Raw genomic sequence first — 23,218 nt, 5'->3', positions numbered from 1 at the left:
TAATATATTTCCACTGTTTTAGTTATGATAATGAAGTCATTGGGAAGCCCGATTATGGAATTTACATGTGTGGTATGATACATGAATGGAGTCAGGCACCAATGTCTCTCACAAATTTAACAACACTAAGAAAGATATGAGTAAGTGGCAGCATACAGTTTTAGTGATACCTGTACTCTATGGTTTTTTCCCTACACCCTTGTACTCTGACAGTTCCAACAGCTGATTAGAGTAGCCTTCAAGAAATATTAGTGTCCAAGCTCATTTGAAAAATTTGGAATCACCAAGTCCTAGATGGTGATACTTTTACTCACAATGTATAGAAGCTTACTCCACAGAAGAGCCACTGTCTTCAATGGGACTACTCAGGGTGTAAGGTACTATCCCAATATGGCCCTAAATTAAAAATATATTTCTAGTTTAATAAGGATACAAAGAAAAAGGTAGGAAAGGAGATTAAGGGTGAGATTTTCAAAAGCACTCAAATGACATAGGGACACAAATCCATTTGAAAATGTCAGTTTGCATTGTTTAGCTCCTAACAGGAGCTGGGTAAAATTTTTTGGCCAAAACTTTTTTAAGCAAAAAATGCATATTATGCAACATCAAAATGTTTCATGAACTCATGTTAGTTTTGCGAATTGTTCATCTCAAAAAAAACCCCCAGAAAACATTAAAATATTTTGTTTCAACATTCTCTAAAAGAAAAGTTTTGTTCTTTTAAATCAAAGTCTCTTTTTGTTTCTAACTTAATGGTGAAAAAAACACTTGAAATCTAATCAAAATATTTGGTTTAATCCAAAATTATTTTTTTTAACTTTCAATTTACCAGGAAAAAAAATTCTATTTTTCAGAATTGTCAGAAAACGAAAAAGTCAATTATTCACACAGTTCTACTCCCACTTAGTTACTTAATCTTTTAGTTGCTTTGGAAAATACCAACCTAATATGATACCTAGTAATGAAATTCTAATTTAACACTGATTAAAATTAAACAAATATTTCTTAAAAAAGCCATGATTACAAAATGTTGCTGCTAGTTATCTTCAATCTGGTAATTAAGAGCCATTACCATATTCACCAAACAAGAATTTACTAGAGGTTGAAGGAAGAAAGGTGAGTATAAAATATGGAAACAAAGCATGCAAGAAATACCTGGGTTAGAAAACTGAAGAGATTATCTCAATCTAAAGAAAAATAAAATACTGTGGAGTGAACATAACTTAGCAAGTAGAAATACACATATGAAATTATATTGATTAAAAAATGAAGAAACAAAAAAGCATTTTGTTGTTGTTTAGAGAAAAATAGAATAGTGAAAATAAATGGGCTGCTGTGCTCTCCTTTTAAGCTCCTCTCATATCTAATTTATTACAAAGTCAGGCCTTTGATATAAATTAATAAATTATTTTGAACATTTTTAGATTACTCAATCAAACCTTGAAACTGCTTTATCTCATATCATTTGTTTGATGACAGCCGTTACTTTTAAAAAGTATGGATGACTCTAATTACGAAGTCATGAAAATTCTGCAGTAGCCAGTAATTAGCAACAAACACCTGGTTGGGTCTATGAAAGACAGGAAAGTGATCCCTCAAAAAGTTGCCCTATACCCTCAGAAGAGGGGGAATTATGTGAATATCAGGTTTTGCTGCTGGTGAAAAGAAGTTTCAGCTCAGAAGAAGAAACCATTGGGAAAAATGGGAGGAGACATTACAGGCAATATAATATTTCAACTTATTGGGTATTTTGTTATGTCAAAGTATCATTAATAGTATTAATGCAACAAAGAATAGATACATACACAGAAATGGAACAGGGGTGTAGTAGGTATGTAGAAACCCAGGGAGAAGGTTAAGACAAAGGTGAGGGTGTTTCATAAAGCAGTGCTAAAGAGTGAGGTTGGGTATGTTATTTTCCAGAGAGTCTGCAATATTTACTAATGTTAAACATAGGATTTAAGTGAGCGGTCCGACTAACTATTACTCAATTTGAATAAGGGCAGCAGAATCTTGCCCTAATTTTGGGGTGGGATTCTCTTATACTGAATATCAAATTTCACCCTTCTGACTTTTAGGCCTGCATGGACTCCTACCAAAATCAATGTGGCTCTGCACAAGCATAAGGATCCCCGTGTTTGAATCAGATTGCAGAATTGGCCCTGGCACATCAGGAAATGTTTCTATCTATTTATCTATTAAGAGAGAGATGTGGTCCCCATGTTACTTGTTTATCGATCAATCAATGAATCTCTAAAACTCATCTTCGGTTGGCTAGCATCTGAAGAGTTCTAATATACAGTTTAACACAAACAAATGGATGTCTGTAACAAAAAATTGACTCTGGAGAAGAAATGGGTGTGGGCTCCGTAGGCGCCAGGCCAGTGGAAGCTAAAACATGGTTATGTCAGTCCTGCTTCATGTTTATTCAGTCATGGGGTGAGAGAAGGAAGGGGGAGAGAGAAAAGGATGATTGACACTTGTTACTCATATCACTCTACATTACTTTCTGCAAGGCAATTCACAGAGCAGCTAGTATTGCTTCCAGAGAGAAAAGGAGGAGAAAGACATACTCACCCTTTGTCCCTCTAGACAAAGAGTCAAAGTGCTATAATTACAATTGCCAACAAAGAGAAAGGAAATATAGAAGAAAATAATAAAAACAGAAAAGTAAAATTAGAAAATCCATAATAATAATAATGACTAATACATTTGACACCTGGCACTATGTTGCATCTGTATAAGGTAATTGAGCTGACTAATTGAATTTGTGTTTCTTAATTTTCATAGCAAGGCTATGTTTAGTGCCTAAAATGTAAACACAAGAGAATTTCAAAACTCTCCAAGATGTTATTTCATGATGTCCAGAAAACAATTGGAATAAGACTTTGCAGGCTTAGCAGTAACATGGCCACTATTTCCTCAAAACACATAGTTTCACTATTTAACTAGTAAAAATTAAGGGCTAAATTCTGCCCTGACTTGGCTTCCCTTCTCCTCCCATTGCAAACTCACTATGACTTCATTTTTGCTTCTGTTTTACCTCTTGTAGTCATACATCTAGTTCAGCAGAGAAGTGTAATTTATTTCTGTACAAATAAAGCCAAAGTAGTGATCACTGCCTGAGGAAAATTGTCCTAGATCCTAAGCCAGAAACAAAAGACAGTGGCAACTACAAGTTAATAATGAGAGAGAACTGAAGAAGGCAAGCACCTCTGGGAAACTGTAGCAAACAATGACTGACAACATCTTGGGAAAGTACATTGTTGCCCAACCTAATACACAGATTTCTTCCTGGAACCAATTGCTTATATGTGACTCATTCTCAATGAACATCATCAGTCCAGTTCTGTAACTCTTATTATTCATTATTTATTTCATCATAGAATCATAGAGTTGGAAGGGACCTCAGGAGGTCATCTAGTCCAACCCTCTCAGAGCAGGACTAACCTCAGCTAAATAATCCCAGAGTGGGTTTTGTCAAGCCTCAGCTTAAAAACCTCTAAAGATGGAGATTCTACCACCTCCCTAGGTAACCCATTCCAGTGCTTCACCACCCTCCTAGTGAAAAACTTTTTCCTAATATCCAACCTAGACCTCCCCCCTGCAACTTGAGACCGTTGCTCCTTGTTCTGTCATCTGCTACCACTGAGAACAACCTAGCTCCATCCTCCCTGGAACCCCCTTTCAGGTACTTAAAGGCTGCTATCAAATCCCGCCCCCTCATTCTTCTCTTCTGTAGACTGAACAAGCCTACTTCCCTCAGCCTCTCCTCATGAGTCTTGTGCTCCAGCCCCCTAATCATTTTTGTTGCCCTCCGCTGGACTTTCTCTAATTTCTCCACATCCTTTTTGTAGTGGGGGGCTCAAAACTGGATGCAATACTCCAAATGCGGCCTCACCAGTGCCGAATAGAGGGGAATGATCACTTCCCATGATCTGCTGGCAATGCTCCTACTAATGCAGCCCAATATGCTATTAGCCTTCTTGGCAACCAGGGCACACTGCTGACTCATATCCAGCTTCTTATCCACTGTAACCCACAGGTCCTTTTCTGCAGAACTGCTGCCTAGCTCATCAGTCCCCAGTCTGTAGCTGTGCATGGTATTCTTCCATCCAAAGTGCAGGACTCTGCACTTGTCCTTGTTGAACTTCATCAGATTTCTTTTGGCCCAATCCTCCAGTTTGTTTAGGTCCTTCTGTATCCTATCCCTATCTTCCAGGGTATCTACCACTCCCCCTAGCTTAGTGTCATCTGCAAACTTGCTGAAGGTGCAATCTACCCCATCCTCCATTTTTTTAGTTTAAATAATAATCAAAAGATGTTGAACACAAGACTCTAAGAGGTGCCCTAACACATAACTGGTGTTACAAGAAAACCCCAGATGCATTTAAATAATTATGCAACTAGCCTTCCACCTGTAAAAAATGTCTTTCCACTCCTTCAGCATTGTAGGAAGAATACCTTCAGCCCTCTACAAAATCCCCATCAAACAGATGCCTTTTGTGGTAATACCCAGAAGATGACCAAACCTGGGCTATTTCAGACCAGGGAGGAAGCAAGTTCCAAAGTCCCAGAGCCTTCATAGAGAGGAGGAGTGCAACTTGAACATCCCTTCTGACAGCATCTGGGGAAATATGGCATGGGGAAAAAGACAATTCCTCAGTTAAGCTGGTCCAGGCTTTATAGGTCATAGCCAATACATTAAGCTCTCTGGAGATCCTTGGACAGTCTGGTTTGATTCTCTTTTATGCACCTCTTCCTTACGCCCACCTATTTCCAAGACCTTATTTTATTAAGTTTTGGCCTCTTGTCCGTATTTGTCATTTCCGATATCCATTTTTGTGGCTGCTACACAAGGTTTGCCAAAAACTCCAGATAACTAAGGTGAGGACCAGTGTTGCCCACCCTTCGAGCAATGGGGGAGTGGAAAGAGTAAACTGCACCATTGGCTCTCTGCTTAGAGTCTTAGTCAGTGAAGACCAATGAGACCGATATACAAGGTCACTTTTTATCATCTTTGCATATAACACCAGCCAGCATTCAACTATCCATTACTCTCCTATAAGATTATTTTTGGACTCCACAAACCCATGTTTCTGTGTGACTAGATGTTCAGGCAGCAAGTGTTGGTAAGGCCCCCTGCACCTACACAGGTGGATGATGTGGCAGAGTCTTATATTAGTCACCCGAGGACAACATTCCAGAAGGGCAGGAAGAGATAAGCTGGAAGTGAGTATGCCAGGCACAAGATGCCAACAAAAAGAAAGATTACATGCTCATTCAGGAAGAGAGAAGTTGTCGCTATGCAACTGTAGAGAGCAGCCTGAAAAAAAAGTAGTCCTTTTTGGAGGGGATCTTACACAGTGATTAAAAAATTAAACAACTTATCCTTGCTGTTACAAAAAGCAAGAGCTTGTCCCTTTGTAGGGCATCAAGAGCTGATGTACAGATTCATTTAATAAAGGGGAGGGCAAACACTGGAGATGCTCAGTAACTATCTCAGAGGGATGCAGAGGATGATTTGGAGCTACCCCAACAGGCTCCTGTGGCTCATAATAGAAGACTTGTTGTGGAGGAGGCATCGCTGGGGTGTTCTTGAGACTTCAACACTCTGCCATCTTCAACAGTCTGTTGACAACAGATAGGCCTTTCCTAGAGGACATGAACCCTGCACTCACTGATCATCTACATCCATTTATGAGTGATGTGTTCATTACTGAATATAGAACTCAAAAAGGCAGATGGACATGGAACCTGTGTGGAATGCAGACTACCTGGATTCCTAGGAGTTACCATTTAAATTCTTATTCAATCAGCTGGGGGAAAGTTGTAATGATTTGTGTAGACAGCACCTCCATCCTTATCTTAGTATGAAGTTGTTGGCTTGTATGTTATTATGTTCCTGACCTGAGCAGAAGGGTAGACGGAAGTTCAGCCCTGCCTGTGTGTGCTGGAGTTAATACTTGTACTGTCTCAGTAGAATTCTGTGACTATATCCATAACTATTACAATACCAAAGAAGTTATTAACTAAAAAAAATTGCAGTGTAGAATTTGAAGTCACCTTTTTCCAGGGTGAAAATCACATCTGTGCTGAGTGCCAGCACCAGGCCCATATACCCCTTAAATCCCAATTAAGCCCTCAGGGTCAAATTCTCTACGGGCCTATATTCACTGAAGTCAGTGGGAGCCACACAGGTGCTCGGTGTCTCTGAAACCAAGCCATTTTTATTTAGGTGCCTAAATATAGATTTCGGAGCCTATCTTCAGGCACCAAGATTTGAAAATGTGGACCTCTTTGCTTTAAGTCTGGTAACATCTCAATTTAGGTTGCAGAACACTTCTCTGAGGACACCATTTTAACTGTCATCTGCATAAGAAGGCTGACACATCCGTTTATTTGGCTAGACGAACTGTCTATTTTGGTTTGAAGAAAACACATTCTGTCCTTTAGGATGCTGGTGGGGTTTCTTTTTCAACTCACTTACAATTCACCAGAGTGTTGGGTATACAGTGGTATCTACTGCAGCTGCTTTTTCACCTGTGACCACGTGTCCCACATCAAATTTGGGCCAGTCCTTACATCTCCTGGAGTTTCTTATTCTACTCTGATTTTTCTGGGATTTTTGTAACTCCCTGTCCTTTCACCAAAAGTTGGGGTAAGAAATTCTTAGTATTTTGAGTAGTTTTCTTATGATGCATCACGTGACCTCTCTCCTCCTGAAGCTATTTTATTTACAATGTGTTCACTCCTTCTCCCAAGTCACACGTCTCTGTACAATGCGAAACACCAAAATGATAAGGTAGCTTATTGCTACTGGTCTGTGACTGCTGGAGTAATGGAATATTTGTCAGAAGCATTTTTGCTGTATTTGTAAGGGGCCTTTAGGTATAATTTTGCGAAAAGGGGTTAAACTACAGCCTGACTAAGATGAACTGTTACCTCATAAAAAGTCTAAGAAGTAATAAACATGCCTGATAAAAGGCTCAAATGTATACTACAGAACTGACAAGAGGAGAAAGAAAGACATTGACTTTTAACTGCTGCTGAAAACTGAGCTGTGTAAAGCATGATAGTTCAGAAACACCATTCTTAGAAACACCATGTATGCTCCAGGGGTTAGCAGTAGAAGTGCTAGGAAAAGAAGATAGACGGAGATTTCCATAGAGCCAAAAAGAACACGGAACACACAGAGCAATGATATTTGATTTGTGGAGTTCTTGCCACCAGACTAAGTGAAAGGAGAGGCAGCTGTGCTGTTTCCATTCACATCAAACCGGCAAAACCAGGAAAGCACCAGGGCCTTTTGGCTTCTTCTCACATGTCATGTGCATCACTCCACCTGTCAGCCTCTTCTCTAAACATTAAGAGCATTGCTACCTCAATTCCAAGGAGCACATATACTTCCACCCTCTCCTCAATGTTGGATCAGCACGAGAACTGGTTCAAAAGGGCGGATGCTGGTGGCAGGGCATTTTCAGTGAGGGTCCTCCACTGTGGAATGCCTTTTATTCTGTAATTCAAAAAAAAAAGATTGATCTGTTGAACATCACAGCTATCTAAAGTGCAGGCTTTCTCTGAATGGGTATTCGATACAGTGATTGGGGCATGTGATGGGTTGAGGAAGGTGATTTTATTTTGGGTAGGGTGGGGAAATTTCTTTTTTGGAAATCCTTTTTTATTTTTTTAATTGATCTATTTATGTGGACTCCATTTTTGTTTTTATAAGTTTGTATGTTGTCTAGAACAACACATAATTCAAAGGCTGTGTTTCTAGAGTTGGGGGGAGAGTAGGGGAGGAGAATGATTGATGCTGGAGTTCTGTTAAACAGAATAAAGGGGGAAAGGCAAACCCTGTTTCCCCAGCAGAAAAATGAAAAATGAACTGTGGAAGGATTTTCTGGTGTTTCAATGGATAGCACAATCAGGTTAGTTATTAAAGTATCTCTTCAAGGTATTATTGTAAATATAAACGCAACTGCTGTATTTAAAGCTGGCACTTTCTGTTACTTCCACTGTGCTCATCTAGGCACATCTCCAGCTTTACAGGACATATGCCATACCTACTATTTCCTATATGAAGATAATATTTATGTTGAGTGAATGAATAATACCATCTGTATACTGTATATTGAACTAAACACCACTAGTAGTTAAATTATAGTCCAAACAGAGCACTGAATGCTGGCAAAGCTATGAACATCACTCATTTGAGCTACCCTGTGGTAAAATTAACCTTCTGTTTCCAGTACCATCCTTTTAACAGCCCTAACCAGAGGTATTCACAGAAGTGTGGTGTCAGCAGAATACAGTCAATCACTGTTCCTTTGGCATAATTTCTTTTTAAAGACATCATGAGTAGATGATAGAATTTACAGGGGAAACATTACAGTTTCTTTTCAAACTAATTTAGGATGAAAATTAAACCATCTGAGATATTTAAAAAAAAAGTTATCTGTAGCATAATTCCATAGATGTTAACCACCCTTCTGCCTCCATCTATATTGTAAATGGACAGAAAAGTTTAAAAATTTTCTATGAAGGAAATTAGCTGTGAATTCATTGTTGAGGTCCACATATTATGTCATATTTTAATAAGATCTAATCATAGACATGAAGAAGAGAACTCACTCTCATTCTAACGCAAATCGCATGCACACTCTGTCTGAGGTCACACGGACAAGTGCATTGGAAACCACACTGAAAACCTTTCTTTTCTTTCTGAGAGCTCCTGTCAAAATCAGAGAACACAAGAGGAAAACTGATTGCCCCAGCCTGCTGTCACTGAAACCAATGGGAACACTGAAGGCCCTAGACATGTCAATTTGAGAATCGCTCCTCTCCTGTCAATCATGCTTTGGTCCAATAATCCTATTTATCTTCTGATCCTATCAGTTAATAAATAATATCTGACACATGTGACTCAATGTCATCTGTTTTTTAACACTTGTTTTAATATCATTTGAAATGTTTTTAAATGGTAATTCTTAGGGCATTATATTATTATTTATTAAAGGGACCAAAGGTGTACTAGTCACAGAAGACATAGCCTTGCCTCAAAAAATCATGGTGTGTCCAGATTCTTTTCTGTGCCAAGAACCACTGGGTGCACAGGAAGTGTGGAGGGGGGCTGTCAAGTACATTTATGGCCACCAGATTATGAAGCTTCCCAGCCCCCAGCTCCAGCACAAGTTAGTAATGTGATCTCCAAAGGACCTTATGGCATTTGAGAATTAGTGAAATGTAAGCTGACTTTACCCTTTCACCAACATGCTACTACTGACAACTTCCTAAAGCTGCTTAAAGGTGACTGGTGCAGAATTTTTATGGGGCTTTATTGCTTCTTCATCATGTATGAAGAAGACCTGAAAGTGATTTTTGTTTGTTTTTGAGTGGTCTCTGCTATTTTTTTTTTTTTTTTTAATTTTAAAAATATCAGGAATATCTCATCTGATCATCCTAGCTTTTTTGGCGGACCCTCTTTCAGGGATATTCAGGATAACTGAACTGCTAGTAGTAGTAACCATTTAACAAAAACCCTCTTTTCCTCAAAGAGTCTTTGAACTTAAATAGGTACTAACAAAATCAAACGTAAAACCGTGTGACTGAAATTTTCTTCCCCTCTTAATGATTCAGCTTCCATGTTTGTGGCTCTTGTGATGTCATCGCTTCACTGCCTCTCCCATCATGGTAGTGTCTTCCAAAGCAAATAAGCCCTGAATTTCTAGTGTAAAAAAGAAGCAGATTCTTTTTAAACTAGCAAATTAGCAAGCCAAAAAGCTCATGAGCCGTATTTATTTTCCCCTTTCCAGATCACCTTTAATAAATGCTAAACAATAAATAGGAATTGACACTGCTCAAGACCTTATAGTAACAAACCCAATATATTACACCGTAATCTTGATGCAGAAATTGCTGGGTGAATTCTATGACCTGTATAATGCAGAAGATCAAACTAGATGTTCATAATGATCTCTTCTGGCCTTAGAATCTGTTAATATGGCTATCCGATTTTTAAAATATGTTCTTCTAAAAAGAGGCGCTTGTAGAGCTAAAAATACAAAAAACATGTTTGTTTACTTGTCAGCTTTGTTTTAAAAGTAACCTAAATTATGTTTCACAAATGTGATGGTATTTGTCTTTCAGAAACTGGCAACAATTTCACATATTTGTTTTGGAAGTTAATAGTACAACATATGCTTCTGTCAGTGACATATCAACAAACTGTATTCATATTGCATTATATATGCTTTTCTAACACACCACAGCTGAGGCCTGATTGAGGCTATAGCCTTAAGTGACTGTAAACCAAACAATTATTTTTGAGACCAAATGTGCATGCTTCCTAATGATTCATAACATTAAACTCTCACTTGGCAGGGCAGCAAAAACTTTCCTGTTTGCTCCAGGCATAAAAAAATGTAAGGAACATTTTATTAAGTAGTCGTGGGTGACCAAAATGCAATTTAAAATATCATCAGTATTTGCTCAGGGTTCCTTACTTACTGTTAATTGTTTCCAGGATGTTTGTTTGGAAATTTGTAAAATTATGCATCACACGCAATATCAGTGTATGCCAAATTCACTGCTGTAATACTTGGCACTGCAATTGGTTATACTTATTTCAACATCACTTTAAAAATAGCTAGCTCTTTATGCCTGCAACAATAAAGGTGATTTCAATCTATGGGTCTTTCTTCCACATGCAGCAGCATTAAATGAGTTGCAACAGGAGTTATTTATGATTGTCTGCTTTGCAATTTGTTATGGCCGGGTTTTTTTTTACTTCCACAACAAAAGCAAATCAATTATTTCTTTCATTATTTGTTTCAATGTAAAAGTGAAGTTAATCTTTGGTATAGTGATCAAACTAACATTGCTGGGAAATTCTTTATGCACAGAACAAGTACAGCACAGCTAATGACTAAACAAGCTTCCTTATGCTCCACAAACAACGTCTCAAAGATGACCTGAAAGTACCTCCTTTTCTTCTTCTTTCTTACCACTTCTGCATTCAGATTTTGCAACTTTTATAGCTTTCCTCCAAGCTTGTATGACTGACTATTGTGCTAATTGGTTTCTCCAACGTCTGCTGGGATCTGGTCCGTGTACCGAGTCTTTGACTTCCCCCTTGGTTGTCGTCCGTCCACCTGAGAGTACCATTTTAGAGATTTATTTTATTTATTTATCATATTGCTCTGGCACCCTGAGGCCTCAATAAGGGATCATGTTCCGTTTGTGCTAGGGGTCATACAAATACAGGTGAAGAGACAGATACCCATACATTTTACTATTCAGTTCTTCACCTCTCTGGAAGTAAATGGAATCTATAGGTAAGCTAGAGTAATTGTAGCAAAATAAACCGTCGAGAGTCTTTTCCAGGGGAAAAAAGTGCTGATTTTAGTTCTGCCACTTCCATTTTTTCAGAACATTTTGCTTATCAACGTAACCCAAACCAGACTATAAACTGCACTGGATTACAAGTTCCATTAAAATAACTACTCAAAAGTTCATAGGCGAAACTTTCATTGACTTCAGTAGGGACAGGATTTCATTCCAAATGATTCTACTTACTTAATTTGAAGCTCTTGAGTGTGCAAAATGTGCATGAAAGTTTCAAAGACATATGTTTTCTTTTGAGATTTCTGGTGCTTACTGCTTTCTCCAAGGCCTGAAATACCATTACAAAAAACCTCTTTTACAATACTTAGGACACTTCTTCTTCTAGTTCTTGCTAGAAAAGTCAGTCCATATTCTTTCCAATGACATGGCCACTTTATGTCACTCTGGATCCAACTGACTGGGGATGCCATAATAATATTCATAGTCCATTATAAACAGGAAGGATTTATTAAACAAAACTTCTACAGAGGCAAACAAATAGACATCCATTTAGCTCAAATTCTAGAGTTGTCTCACTTTTTTACCAGAAACCACAACCTATCTGGAATTTTATATACCATACAGAGTAGCTGAATGATATATTGCAAATATATCATATAATTACTCCGAGAGACAAGGTGGGTGAGGTAATATCTTTTATTGGACTAACTTCTCTTGGTGAGAGAGACAAGCTTTCAAGCTCTCTGACCTACAGAAGTTGGTCCAATGAAAGATATTACTTCACCCTCCATGTCTCTCTAATATACTGGAACTGACACAGCTACAACTACACTTCAGACATATAATTACTCCCTCAAAGTAGGGTGTGTGCTGCTGGAGGGATGACAGTAATAGAGTGTGTCTGGAGCTCAATGTGCTCCAACATTTACTCGCTGGCATACTAGTCCTTTGAAGCTACAGTGAGTCCCAGGATAAGGAATTCACAAACATCTCCTCTGCAGCACATGCCCAACCATGCCACCCCCAGCGGTGCCCAGGTTGGGCAGATTTAAGAATCTAGGCCAGAACGTGGAGAAGACTGTGAATAAATATTTTTCATATTAACAAAAATTAACCAAAACTTTTCCAAGACATTTGTCACTCTTTATTTTATCAAATCCCAATTTCCCACTCCCACATTATATATAGTCAATACTTTTGTATAATCTGATTCACTTGTTTTCTGACACTCTTTTACCATGAGCTAATGGCATGGGATTTCCAGTTTTATATAAAAGATAGATTTTATTCAGACAAAACCAGATTTTTAATTACAGTAGAAAAGACAAAGACTTGACTGTGGTTAGCTAAAATATCACTTGTACAGTATCAAGAGAGTTTACTTTCTTTGTCAAAATACCTCACTGCAGTATATAGACAATTTACTAATATGATTTGCATAACTTTTTCAGAATATGCAAGATGAATTTAAATATGTATTATTGATGACAATCTTTCACCTTTTCTTGCATTTATACATATACCAACCTAACAAAAGTCGTGCATCTGACAAAGTGGGATTCTGTGCACAAAAGCTTATGCCCAAATAAATCTGTTAGTCTTTAAGGTGCCACAGAACTCTCATTGTTTTAGAAATATTATTCTCAAACAGGCCCTCTGTTGATCCGCTTCTATCATATTCACTTTCAATATCAATCCACCTATAGAGAAGTTTAATAGTCAGAAGCAATGTAAATGATTTAATTAGATCCAATTTTTGTAGTTTGTTTAAAAAATCTAGAACTTCAGCAACCTTAAATTGAAAAGGCAGAAATTCTGTAAAACCGATTATTGGATCAGGTATTCATCCCATAAATCTATCATGACAGTACAAATCAGACCACAAAAAGAATGGTATAAGAGTGGACAAACCACAATTTATTTGGGTTCACCAGTTGGAATGTGACATATAAATATTGAATTCCATCAGTGTGCTAGGTACTGTACAGACATACAAGAAGATAACAGTTCTTATCCCAAACAGATTAATGTCTACTTCAGAGATAAAGAAAACAGTTCAGATATATAATACACCATTTGACGGTACAAAGCTTGAGATCGTGGAAATATATTGCATTGTTAAAATATTTTATGGTGGAATAATTGTTGTCAAAAGGAATTTGAAAGAGAAGAGGCAGGTCATTTAATGCATTAGAAGAGGATGACAGATTCAAGTGCAAGATGATATGAAGATGAGTAAAGAAGGAAAGTACTGATTGTGCCCTATCATTTCTGTATTTGCTCAGTCTTGAAGAGCAGGAACTTAGCAATTTCCAGACCCTCCCTGTTCACAAGGGAACAGGCAGGAAATATGGAAGGGTATGTGAGGGACAGAGGGATGAATATGCAAGTGTCTTCAACTGTAAACAAATCTTGTGCTATGTGGATTATTTTTTTGTGGCAGAAGGTGTTTCACCCAGCAGAGAAGCTGGAATTCTCTACGATGCCACAACCCTGTCTTGGCAGGTTGAGAGACTGTAGAAGTAAAATAGCACATGATTTTAATAAGTGTTATTTTTAGAGTAGGTTCTGTTCTGATTTTATTATTCTTGAGAATGTCTCTCATTTAACCAACTGACAGGAGATGACATGCTGCAGTTTTTATCTTCTCTGATTTCTTCATCTCTTGGTCCAAATTAGAATACAAACCAAGAGATCTGAGTATGACTATTAGTTCTTTGTTCTTAGACATGAGCATGAGTGAAACCCAAGAGAATGAGAGATAGGAACATTCAGTCAGAGGCAGTTCAGGATTCTGACTGGTGAAGAAATGTGAGTCGGATGGCTGGTAACAAGAGCCAGGAAAAATATGACAGAGAAGTATTCACAAATATTCCTCTGAAAGAAAGCCATGAACTCACTTTGATTGTATATACAACCCTTTTTGTTTTCCTGATGGGTGATTCAATATAAACGTGTGGATCCTTTTTTATTCACTTTACCACTAACATTTGTGCAAACAATTCTTCTTTGCAACATCATTTAGGGAGTAGGTTGTATTTGTGCATAAATGGGTATTCATGCATGAATGAGCATATTTATATGTCGATTGGTGTATTTACATTGAATATTCACATTGGGGTGTATTTATCTGGTCCCCTGATATAAACATATAATTAACTGCTGGGAATGTGACATGAGAAAATTGCATGTAGTCAGCTGATTTACACATTTCTCTGTCATGAAGGAATCCAGCCATTTTAAAATATGGAATCTGTAAAACAGACAAATATATTCTTTTTTGTGAAGTGGAGGAGAGGAACAATGTTTTAAATGTCCCAATATTCCCAAGGCTTGCTTATCTTTTGCTATGTCTTCCTCCCTAATGATTTGTTCAAGCACTGTTCCTCTTTACAGAAATTATAGAGATTAGGTCATCCAATCAGGACAAAAATCATAAAATATATTATTTCGGTAACTAATCACACAGACTAAATGCGAAATTCCAAGTACTCAAAGGAACACTCTCTAGGATGAAAAATCTCTAAGTCCCAAGTATGTTTGCAAAAATTAATTTGTCAAACAATTATGAACAAATTATCAGATTGTGGACATTTGTGAACAGAAAATTAGTTCAACAGCTCGAGTTCCCAGTCAACACTTTCTTTGGGGCTTCCATGTGTCTTGTCATATCTGTGTTTAACATTTAAAATGTAAAATCTTCGAGGCAGGGATTATTCTTTTTTTGCCAGTTGTATGGCACTGGGCAATCATCCACCCTTAATAGTTAAAATATAGTAATAATAATAGGAGCTGGACAGATAGTAATTCCTCATTACAGAGAGTTAATGGTGTAGAGGCACAAATGTAATCTATTTATCTAATCCAGGTCCTTATAACACACTGATCAATGCGATACTTAATTACTCTCATTTATTATTTGAATTACAATAGCACTTCAGAGCCTCAGTCATGGACTAGGACCTCATTGTGCTGGGCACTGTACAAACATAGAACAAAAAGATGGTCCCTGCCCTAAGGATCTTAAATTTAAGTATAACACTGGTGCCTAGACACCTAAAATAGTACAAGACAGAACAAACATAATATGTGGTATGGACACTAGAAGTGGAATAGTATCTAATTATATTTGTTTCTCTCATCTGATGTTTCACAAGCTAGGTGGATTTTTAGAAATTTCTAAGTTCTACTTAAGAGGCTAGGAAATCTTGTGTGTTTCCATACTGAATCTGGACTAACAGCTGACTTTACCCATGTGGACTAAATGGAAATCTTCCTAAATGGTCATGTATTTCTGATAATTAAACTTGGCAATTACTCACAATTTTAGCAAACATAATTAGAGAATAACTTTGAGATATATTTGTGACTAATTTTGGAATAGTTCTTGCTGACTTCTGAGGCATCAGACTTCTCAAGAAATCTTTTTGCTCTTACTTGAAATTCCTGGACTTAACTTTATAAGTCAGGATCTTTGCCGACAAGAAGTTATCAAGTATACTTCATCCTATTTACTGAGAAGTATTCACAAAAATAAATGCCCCACAGAGATGCTGGAGCAGGGGAATCCGACTGCTGGTACTCAGTAATATGCTTTTTAACATACCATTTTGGATTTCTTCACTGTTCCTACATTATTTTACTGTATCAAATCATAAGCAGAAAATACAACATACAGTAGAGAGACATATATACTTTTAAAGTGCAAACTGTGTAATCTTACCCGCTTCAGAGAAACAAAACCCCTGCTAATCACTTTTCATTGCCTGCCACATTGCTTGATACACAGGTGCAAAGGTAGGATTTGAGACTTCTTTATACTTAGAGAAAGCCTATCACAGCCCTCTGCTATCCATTTGCTAAATATGAACATCTGCATTGTAATTAACTAGCTAGTGTGCATGTGTACTACTACTTTCTACTGGATAGCATCAGAACTGCTCAGCTGTGTGTCATAGGCCCTATCCTGTTAGCAGCTTACTGATGTTCTTTTTCAGTTCAGTGGAAGAGGCCTGTGTTTTTGGGGAAGAAAAGCTTCTGATATGAAATTCCAAGTGGGCAGGATGTGTAGCATTATTTATTTATTTGTTATTAATGCCATTTCTGTTGTGAAATGCAGCAATTATTTAGTATTCATAGCAAAGCTATTCAACAGATGAAGCCAGGAAATAAATAATACTCAATCTATTTGGAACTGAAGAGATGATAGGCAGAATGTAATTGCTTATACTGTGATTCAGCTTATACTGATATTAATGCCACTGCTCTTGCAAAAAATGCCGCGGGATCATTAATGACACCAAGTGTTCAAGTCTCTGGTTTCACAGCTTGTCTAAAATGACTGGAAACACCATGCTGGGGCACTGATTAAGTACTTTCACATATAGAAGAGTGCCACATATTGAATCAACAGCACTACTTTCTTTAGCCTTTTAGTGGTCCTTGGAGGTCTCCCATCCAAATAAACAGTCTTGACCCTGCATTGCTTCCAAAAGCTGAATGGATCACAACCAGGGGTGGTCCCTAAATAAGCTGAGATGTAATAAAACAATCAGAAGTCAGAAGCATGACTGTATGGGTTTCGCTTCAAATCATGGCAAACCTAGAGATTTGCTATATTGGGTACAGGCTAGTATTTATTATTATTCAGTATGCAATTGTGTGCTATACTGTACAGGCTGATGTTGATTATTATAGGATATTTCCTGAATTAAGGAGTCCACACATTTAATATATGAAGAGACTGAAAAAATATTTTGATATTATAGAAAATCCTGGCCTTACTTATAATAATTCAATAATTTCTTGGCCACAAATCAAGGGTCCTGATAGAGGAATTCCCAGTGTTTTCAAGGCCTGATATCTGTGTTTAGGAACCAAATTGTAAGTATACTTGACTTCATATTAAGAATTTAAGATGCTGTCAACAAAAATTGGGTAGTCAAAGCACATATTTAGCTGATCCACTGCTCATTGCAGTCAATGGAATATTTCAGCTCCAAATATTTCAGCTCCAAAGGTTCCAGTCCTGTAATGACTCATACACATATTTACCTTTACGCATTGTGTGCAGTACCCAATGAACCGTGATGTCAATGGGCCTACTCACAGTGTGTAAAGTTAAGCATATGTGTAAGTCATTGCAGGATTGAGGGCCTGAGTTAGGAAGGGCCTCTCATCCAGTCCATAGCACTTTATCTGAAAAGTAAGTTAATTTCTCTTTACTGCCAAAAGAGGCATAATCAAAAGGATAAAAAAAGGAAAAAAGCTAGAGAGCAACTCACTTATCACTCTAGATATCTTTGAGCATTTTGATTATTACTTTTATATTTTGGTTAACTTAGACAAACTTGATTTTGGTTACTCACCGCTAATACAGTGGCAATATGTAAATTTCCACAACATATAATCTTTGCCTTGAGTCATCACAGTCTGCCCCCAAGGAAATACTTATTCCTATTGAAAACAGGCTATTTGGGGGGCTCTGACATAAATGCCCGAGAGATGGGTGTTGTCTGAAACGCAATTTCCTTTAAAGATAATAGTAACTTAATTGAATCCCCAATCAGTTTGCTTGCCACTGTGCATTCAAACTTTTATTTAAAAATCCCACTTTTGTTCTTTCCAAGTACAGTATTGATGGCTTGTTGCGGGAGAGGGAGTCCTATATTTAACATCATAAAATAATTAAAATTTTAAAAGCAAAACACTGAAATAGAAAGACTATCTGCATGAACTCCTCTAGCCCAACTATGACTGGGCAGCATGAACAATATATTTCAGTTTCCTGCACCAAACTACTCCTGATCAGTGGTGCTTTGAAAATCTGCCAAGAGCTTCTAATCTCTTCATGTGATCGTTTTCTTGCTGGCTCCTTAAACTCCTGGCCTTTGGAAAAGTGGTAGCAGTTTTTTGGGCCCTGAGAAGCTTCACACAGCCTTTAAAGAATTTATTTTCCCCTTTTTCCTAATCTTTTCAGCCACCAAAAAAAAAAAAAAATTCCATATCCTGGACCAAACCCAAAACTTCTGGTGAAGGTTACAGTTTATTACACTCACCTGTATCTCATTGAAAAGTCTTAGTTGGCTAATCCTGCCCAGCAGGGGAGAAGGAGCAGTGGAAGGGAGAAAGAGTGGACTAAGGGGGAAAAAGGAAGGGAATGAAGAAAAAGTACTTTGAGAAGCACATAAAAGCTTTGTTTTCTTTTTACTGAATTAGTTAATCTTTTGGCTCAGGACAGCCCTGAACTTTTGGTGCAATTTGGATACAAATCTGGCTTTGAACTTTGCACCTTAGGCTCATCTCTGTTGCAAATGCTTTGTCGCGCCTCCATATTGAACATGTTGCCTGGTTCTCCCTCTCTTCTTATACATAAACAGAATATGAACAGCACTTTTCATTGTTCAGAATTGCCTAAAAAGTAGGACAGTGCCAATGTGAAGGATCATGAGATAAACAGCTGTTGTGCTCTTCAACACGGAAAGCAGGGATGACATGCTGGCTGCTTTTCACTCAGGGCACAAACTCCATTCTCCAAACGATAACTAAGGGGTGGGTGGCTACAGCTTGTCATTAGGCTTTGTTCACTCAGCCCAAATTCAAGATAAGCCACTGCTTATACATCAATCAAGTGAGACTTCATTGGTCTGTAAATCACATCTGTGTCTTTAATTAATAACTTGGAAATGACAGCCATGGTACCACATTAGTATGCTGGCTGTACATACATAAATACTAGTTATAAAATGTTCAGAAGTAATAGAAAATAAGATTAGAAATGACTTTTAACTACAAGGCTTCCCTCAGGCAATGGAAGACAAAATGTAAGAATTTAGTTTAGTGGATTTAATGAGTTTGTTTCTGCCATTTGGCTGATATTTATTATTTATTCATTTCAGTTTAATAGATGTTTAATGGTTTTCCAAACAATATAAACATGCCAAACCAAGAAAATTCCACTTTGTATCAATCCATTATTTTTTCTCTCCCAAGCCTTGTGCACAATCTTTTTAAATGTTAAATGTTAAATGTTTAAATGTTTTTAAATGTTACCATAATTATTAATTATTTTTCATTGCAGTAGTGCCTAAATGCCCCAATCAGGACTAGTCCCTATTTTGCTGGATACTGTACACATATAGCAAAAATATGGCCCCTATCCCAAAGATGTAAATGATTTATAAAAAATGGGATAAAGCATGTTAAAATAAATTACTCTGTACTGGGAGGAGTAGTTTAGCATGTTCATCACATCAGAGTAGTTGGCTGGTTTAAACTCATCACAAGGCCAAAGAATTACAATTGGGAGAACAAAGGTGACAGTTCTGTGAATTTCTCCCTGCAGTTCTTGTTAAAAGGGAACTTTCAGAACAAGATCTATCTTGAGTTGTAGTGATTGTTGTCATCATAAATGTGGTGCTGATGCTGGACCACCCTCTCCTTTGTTTTGTTCCCAAGTTGCATGCATTATAGCCACTCTTATTGTCTTTTCATTCTCGTCTCTTCCCATCTTCCTTGGGTTCTACAGTTCTACTGATTCCTTACTCAGTCTATCTTCTGTTTTCCCCACCAGCGCCTCATCCACTCTTGCAATATACCAGACTCAGTTAGAACCAAGATAGCTTACAGCCAAAGCACACAACCTTTACAAGCAAGAGTTTTCAGTGGGATAAATCTTCATCAGAATACTTGTACCTTAACCTTTGCCAGAGTTTTAATTCAGGGTATGGAATGTGTCATTCTTTCCAGTGTATTCAGACAACCCAGCCAGGAATTCTTTTAACAGAATTCATAATAAATTGCTTAAGATATTATTTATGTCACTTAGGAGACTTGAAACAAAATTATGGAGTTTAATAATAGATACATTTACCAACCCTCTTATACATCATAAAATTGTCCTGTCATGCAAAGACTATCCTGCAATACTTATGTATATAACGTTATTATATTATCATAAAATGTATGTTACAGAACTTGTACAATTCCTGAGAAAAATCATAATCATCATCTCTAATTTCTTCACACTGACTTTGTTTTCCTTTTTTCATTGTCAAGCCTGAACAATACCTGCACAAACTGATCACTGAATGCCAATATGAGACCAGGCCTCATTCAGACCATCTCATAGTTTCATAATTTGATTGCATTATCTGTGTCCTATAATTTTCACTAGGGTACTTGGAAGGCCTCTAGATAAGAAATACAAATGTTCCCTGTACTACTAGCGCTTTGTCTTTGATTGACTTTATAGATGTCTCCTGCCCATCCCCCATTTTATAAGCATAATAAAACTGGTATCCTTCCGGAAGGTGCCTTTCTTTAATATCAGCACAAGGAAGAAGTTACTGGAATGTCAGCAGATTGAAACAGTGACACTCTACCAAAGTGATTTGAACCTTGTTGAAATAAATATTTCTTATTTCACCAGACAGCAAGGAGGAAGTGTCATTCAGTGCTAAAATTTGGAGAAGAATTCAATGCCATGTCTTTACTATTTAAATTACCAAAGTACAGATAATTTAATCTAGGTTTTATCTTGATCTCTAAATATGTAATTGGGGAAAGAATTTAGGCCATTAGGTGATCCAAGTCACATTGTTATTGTTTTAGCTACATAACATTTCACTGATTGAACATGAATCTGTGCTTCATTAAGATTAGGTTGTAGAACATGTGATTTCTTCCAGTAACAGTGTATCTTTTCCATCAACAAAGAAAACATTATGCATGAAGGAGAAGGGAAAAGGGACCAGTGTTGAACCCGTGAGGAATGACCCTTCTGTTCTAAACTAAGCTAAACGTAATCCAGTGTAACAAGGCAATCTGCTTTCTTTTCATGGGGACTTTAACAATGAATTATTTATGTGCTTTTGTTAATCATTCTGAGTTCTTTAGGTAACAAGAGACTGTGATATACCTTGTCATATGCCATAGTCAGGTAAAATAACAATATTGTAATACATCCCACTGAGGATGCTACCAAAGACCAAATGGGAAATTAATATGTAGCTGTAATATATGCTAATGTCTCATATGCAGCAGTTAATAGACAGAAGATGAAAGTATGGAGATCTGGAAAGACACCAATTTTCATAGGCCATGTTAATAAATGTTTCTTTGTCTCATAGCAATATCACTTTATAAAGATTCCAGGCAATTCTTGTACTTAGATTTTGTTCCATCTCCCTAAAGCTACTGGTTACATAAAAACTTTCTTGTTCTTTTTTTTTCTCCTCAGCTTCATGGACAAATTTCCACTTCATATCTTCTCCTTTAGCTTGTCCCAGTTTATACCAGCCTTATAAATATTAAAGGAACTCTGTCAAGACTGGTCGGCCTAAAATTAGACCTACCAACTTTGGTTTGGTTTGCAAGATGACACATTGTCCCTCTGCTCTGCCTGTCTATTCTGTTCTTGTGAGCAAATAAGATAGTGGACTTTACGAGAATCCTCTTCTTGCAGCAGGATTCTTGTAAATTTCAATTTACTGCCTGATGACTAAAATGTAACAGAATGGCAGAGTGAAAAGTTGCTCCATGTCGTTCAGGGTGAAGATCTGGAGAAGAATTCAGTCAAATTTCTTTATTATTTTAAGCTACCAAAGTAAAGATAATTAGGAGATCTGGGTCACAGAATGGAATAGAAGAAAAGAGTGGAGGGGGTCAGTGTGGTCTGAATGCGCCAATGACTGCAAAGTAATACAGTGCTCAGGTATAATGACTGTAAGTCCCAGAACAGTCCCATATTTTCAACACACAATCTCCTTCTCTGTCTTCCTCTGCTTTTTAATCCATCCTCCCATCTTTAGTTCCTTTCTCTGAACGTCTTTTATCCCATCCCCTTTCCTCTGCCACCAGTCTTTTTCTCCCATCTGTTCCAATAACCCTCATCCCACACAGGCTCCTGTCTCTGTTTCTCCCCTCTACTCCTCACCCCTTTGCATCTGAGTCAGGCTGACTCCGACTCTGTTGCCAGTTGCCACTCAGTGAAAGTCTCTCGATGGTGCGACAAAATCTCTAAATTCAATGTGGCCAACTGAGTGCTCATTTTCTATTGGTAGAAAGGGAAGAAAGACCCTATGTTTTGTTCAAGGTTTGCACTAGAGGCAAGACTAAGGGGAAAGAACTACTGGGTGTCTGGGAGTCTCAGGAAGCTGCGTGGTTGTGCTCGTGAGAGGTAGGGGATGGAAGATGCTGAATGCCAAGGGTTATGCAGGAGGGTGGGGGATTTGTGGGGCTGGGTATGTAGGGAGAGGGTTGTGGTAAGGATGGGGACAAAGAGGGCATACAAATATGTGGGGATCTCCCTGTTCACATTGCCACTACCTCTTCCCCTTCTTCTCCCTTCCATTCCCCTCCCTCCTGAAAGATTGGGATTGGCCAGGATCTTCCCCCTCACTTCACTCCCCTCCTCTCATATGAAAGAGACTCCAATAGGCCAGGAGCTTCTCCACCTCCCTGTCTCTACCTTCCCATTGGAGAAACCGTGACCAGACAGGACCTTTCCCCCCAATTCACTCCCCTCCTATCAGAGAGACCCCAACTGCCTGAGAGCCCCCCCGTCTGCGACTGGGAGCAGGAGTCTGGGTCTCCTGGGCCCCCTCATTTTACCCCTTCCTGTCTGCACCTACTTCTTGCCTGCTGAACTCAGTGAGATCATTTGCAACCAGAGGCTCTGTCCTCTGCATTCCTGCTTCCTGAACATAAATAGTGACAGGCTATGCTGTGGCTGCCCTGTGCCGCTGCCTACAGATATACCTGTCACAACCCCTCCTCTCACTCACTCCCATCAAATCTGGCATCCACAGTTAGCGACTTGTCTCAGTAACCTGCAGAGGGAGCACTGAAAGCATAGAAAAGAAAGTTCTGT

At 38.0% G+C, this 23,218-nt stretch overlaps 1 long non-coding RNA gene across 1 annotated transcript; it reads right to left on the bottom strand.

Moving 5' to 3' along the window:
* Positions 1 to 6,318: 6,318 nt before the first annotated feature.
* LOC137141458 (uncharacterized) lies at positions 6,319 to 16,115 on the bottom strand. The gene is made up of 4 exons (XR_010916647.1): positions 16,070 to 16,115; positions 10,984 to 11,153; positions 9,585 to 9,727; positions 6,319 to 7,516 (listed from the first exon to the last, which is right to left on the bottom strand). It is a non-coding gene; the product is annotated as an uncharacterized lncRNA (long non-coding RNA).
* Between the last annotated feature and the right edge of the window lie 7,103 nt (positions 16,116 to 23,218).

The sequence above is a fragment of the Emydura macquarii genome, unplaced genomic scaffold, assembly GCF_026122565.2.
Source record: "Emydura macquarii macquarii isolate MOO-44397 ecotype Brisbane River unplaced genomic scaffold, CSIRO-AGI_Emac_v2 contig_3062, whole genome shotgun sequence".
Taxonomy (NCBI): Eukaryota; Metazoa; Chordata; order Testudines; family Chelidae; genus Emydura; species Emydura macquarii.
The sequence above is the reverse complement of the archived record's forward strand: the minus strand, read 5'-3'. Positions and strand labels throughout refer to the sequence as shown.